The 3,971-nt window shown below is 41.8% G+C and overlaps 1 pseudogene; it reads right to left on the minus strand.

The window, feature by feature from the left end:
• Nucleotides 1-1,680: 1,680 nt before the first annotated feature.
• Nucleotides 1,681-1,744, minus strand: LOC115032391 (U6 spliceosomal RNA; annotated as a pseudogene).
• Between the last annotated feature and the right edge of the window lie 2,227 nt (nucleotides 1,745-3,971).

Consider the following 3,971-nt stretch of genomic DNA (forward strand, 5'->3'; position numbering starts at 1 on the left):
CCTTTCACCTGTGTCCACTTCAGGAAAACATTCCTTCATGTGCTTGCCCCAGCAAAACACCATTCAACACAACTGACTTTCCAAGGCACCCTTAAAGTTTCCAATTCAAGGGTTCCTCTGGGCCTATGGCCTCTGTAGTCATCAGTTCTTAGGTTTATAGCATCAAACATGAATTCCCTCCTATAGAGCAGGCCTCAAATCTAATCAAAAGAGTGGTTGATAACCCCCCATAACCTTCATGACAACATTGCACCAGTGGGCACATCTTGCCTGGCAGGTCGGTATTGTAGTATCCAAAGTCCAGCAGCTGTTAAGACTGTTGCTATTTCTTGTCCCCCAGATGGCCAAGTAGTATCTTCCTGCACTGTACTATCATTGGAGAGAAAGGTTTTTTTTTTTTAACTTATTCTTTGAAATTTAAGATGCTTAAATCAAATCCAACCACCTTCTACATCCTCACCACAATCAAGAATGAGTTTCTATAGCACCTGGGATACCTTTCTTTCACAGACCTGCCAAGAGAGGTAGACATGCTAGTCTTTGTCATCTCAACAGCAGATTCCACATAACTTAGATTTGTCCTATCTATCTAACAGCTTGATATCTATCTATCTTCCAAGCTTGATAAGAATGTGTCCTTGAGCCTTGAATATGTAATTTGGGTGAGCCTTGTGCTGGGTAGACAAACTATCCAAATTAATAAAACATCTCCATGTCCTTGAAAAAAATCACAGTCCGAAAAGGGGAAAGATGCTACCTTGGAATGCAAGGTTCATTTATTAGGGTTGGGTAAAGTGCTGAGAGTGCCAACCTGGGGAAAGTATTTTGTTAGTAGGTCTTACAACAGTTATTTCTGGGGAGGGAGCAGTCGGCTGGGAGATCTGGGAAGCTATGATGGAGCAGAAGCTATTCCATGTGGGAGGCATGGAGGAGGTGTGAGCACGGCAGAGCCAACATTCTGATATGAGGGGTGCAAAAGAAGAGTAGGAAAGGGGGGTCCCAGAGAGAGCCAACCTGCATGATCTCCTGAGCAGTTCAGATGGCAGTCTCATGCTTCCTTAGCCTGTGGTCCTCTGGGTAATAACTATGCAGTGCATGATAAGAATCAACTTGTTTATAAACTGCCTCTGTAGCCCTGACCATCACACACAGCTGTTCAACATAAGAACATTCACACTGGGCTTCTCCAGCACGGGAACACTCGTGTACACCCATGTCTTCAAACACCCCTCTTCCCAGAGCTGCAGCTGTCTACCGTCCCTGTTCCAGTTCAGTGGCCACTACTGTCATGACACAGCCTCACTCTTACCACATCACTGGAGTCCAGCTTATTTGTCTTATGGGAAAACAACAAGTGCCAGGCAAAGGCATGTTCTTGGTACCCTAAACTGAGCTCAGGGCCGCCAATATCCAGTATGTAAAAGCCAGCCTTCACCCTTAGTCTTGAGATCTGAAGCACCTGCTCTCTTCTCTGTCTTCACTCTGGGTGTGGTTTTGTTCTGAGTAAGGTCCAGTTCTTCAACTGACTCTCCCACACCGACCACCCCTGGGTAACAATCCACATCACCAACATTCTGAGTAATGAACTAGTTGTTGACGATATCATCTCCTTGCTTGTCCTTCACTATAAAATTGGTCTGCCATATCTCTACTTTTCGTGAGTGAGCATTAGAATAAATATGCACAGGGGCCATGCTAATCTTCTCTGTATTGCTCCAATTTTAGTATATGTGCTGCCGTGCATCTAATGCTAAGTGGTCTTTGATTGATCTAGTCAGTGTTTTATAAACACTTATGGAGTAGATAGACATATTGACATGGACTGCGGGCACGCATTTGTAACTGAGACCCTCACCCCTACGCCAAGTTTATGCCCCCTACATCCTTATTCTTCTTGGTGATATTACCATCTCCTTCTCTTTATTGCTGCCATTCTTTCATTATCAAATCCAATTCTGTCCTCAAGCCCTCTCCTGTCCATAACCCACCTCCTCTTCTCCTTCCCATCCAACATGCCCAAGTGCCTCTTCGGGATTCCCTGAGATGACTCCAGCAGACTCCATGCTTCCTCTCTGACCAGTACTGGTGGCTTCTCCTATCTGCCATTAACCCAGTGACCAAAGGAAGAGCTAGAGTGAAAATGTGATTGCATCAATCCAATGAGGAATATAAACCATACTTGTCCAGCTCTCCTGCTCCAAGCTTCACTCTCCTCATTCATCCTTAAGAGGGCAAAGTCTCTTAAGACAGCATGTTTACATCCTTCCTCATCCTCACACCAATCCTCCTCTTGACTCCATTCTTCTCAACACAAGTAGCTCAGGCACCCTCTGAGAGGCAAGCTGATGCCCCATGGGTGGTATCTGGGCTGTCTTCCATCAACCAACAAAGGCTAAGGGACTGGACACTACTGTCTGGTGTGGCTGTGATGATACTGTTGCCATCTGAGACACAAGATATCTTTGTATTCCAAGTAAGTATATATTTGAGTGAAAAAAAAAATAGACCCATATTTCCACAGAAACCTGCCAATCAAGTTCTTCCAAGCTAGTTTTCAGCTAAACACAAGTAAAGTGTATTCTATGGGCTTGCTAGGAAACCTAGTCACTATTTATAATTTTGCTTCTATAGGAAAATGCATTGATAGTTCCAAAAGAATGACTTGCAAGTAGAATTTAGAACAAAACCCATTTGTAAATTGAGGGTTGACTATATTATATCTTTACCTTGTTCTTAGCTATAAAATCGGTCTATCATATTTCTACTTTTGGTTAGTAAGCATTAGAATAAATATACATCTAATACTAAGTGTTCTAGTCAGTATTTAATAAACACTGTGGAGTAGACAGACATGTTGGCATGGGATATAGCCACACTCTTCCAAAGTAATTGCTTAAACATTTCATTTGTTTTCTGGCTCTGAATCCATATGACCCTATTTAGGAAAACCTGACATTAGGAAACCCAAACTTAGAAACCAGATACATTCAGAGGTTCTGAGTCGGGTTACAAAATAATTTTTCATTTTAGAAATTTAATAGTGACTCATTCTGTTCATTTAAGAGTAATAAAATATTATCATGGAATGATGAAAACAGGGGAAAGAGCAGAATTTAAGAATAGAATCGAGACAGGTTCTATTTGCAGCCATGAGCCTTCCTTCTAGAAGCACCATAACTCACTCCTACCCACACTGGGATTTATTCTGGTGGCCTTAAAACTCTCCCTGTACCAAGAAGCACAACAAAAGACCATTTGAGTAGGAAGCAGATGTGTATCTTTGGAGCTTAACACCCCTGGCTCAAATCTGACAGTAAAAATTTACAGCCCTTAAAATATACTACACTGTGGTGGCTGTGACTGGCGGCCTCTTCCCCAGTCAAGGGGAGGGATTGCCAAAAGGTTAGTGCCCAGAGGAGGCTGCCGGGAGGAAGGGGACAGCTTCTTCCCTGCAGGGAAATGAGCCTACAGATTATCAGTGGATGATATAATCAAAATCTCATATACCAGTATGGGAGTTTTATTATACTACCGAGGAAAACAGCTCATTTATATTGGATTTCCTGTCTTTCCCCCCTCTTAATAAGAATCACGTACCTATGAGTCATTATTATCTGTGTGGACCAGACGAGGCATTTTCTTATGATAATACACATGAAAAACTTTTAAAGATGACAAGTTTAGGTAATTGCCCATCTCCTAATTTATTGACATGAACATGGAAAGATGAGTCGCTGTGTTTTTCTCATTTCTTAGGTTTCTTGAAAATAGTTTTGACTATTACCAGTAGGCACAAATCTCTGTTTAATAGCAACATTCAAAAATTAATAAATAGGGGAAAGGCACTATGGGAATAGACTGTAATAAAGACAAATGGAATTCATATTTCAAAAGTTGGCAGGAGCTAACAGATCCATTCCCCTTTTTATTTCTGTAATAAAATGTTCTGTATTTGTAGTAATTTCTTGCCT

This window comes from Mus caroli, unplaced genomic scaffold, assembly GCF_978045245.1.
Source record: "Mus caroli unplaced genomic scaffold, Mus_caroli_1 scaffold_1, whole genome shotgun sequence".
Classification (NCBI taxonomy): Eukaryota; Metazoa; Chordata; class Mammalia; order Rodentia; family Muridae; genus Mus; species Mus caroli.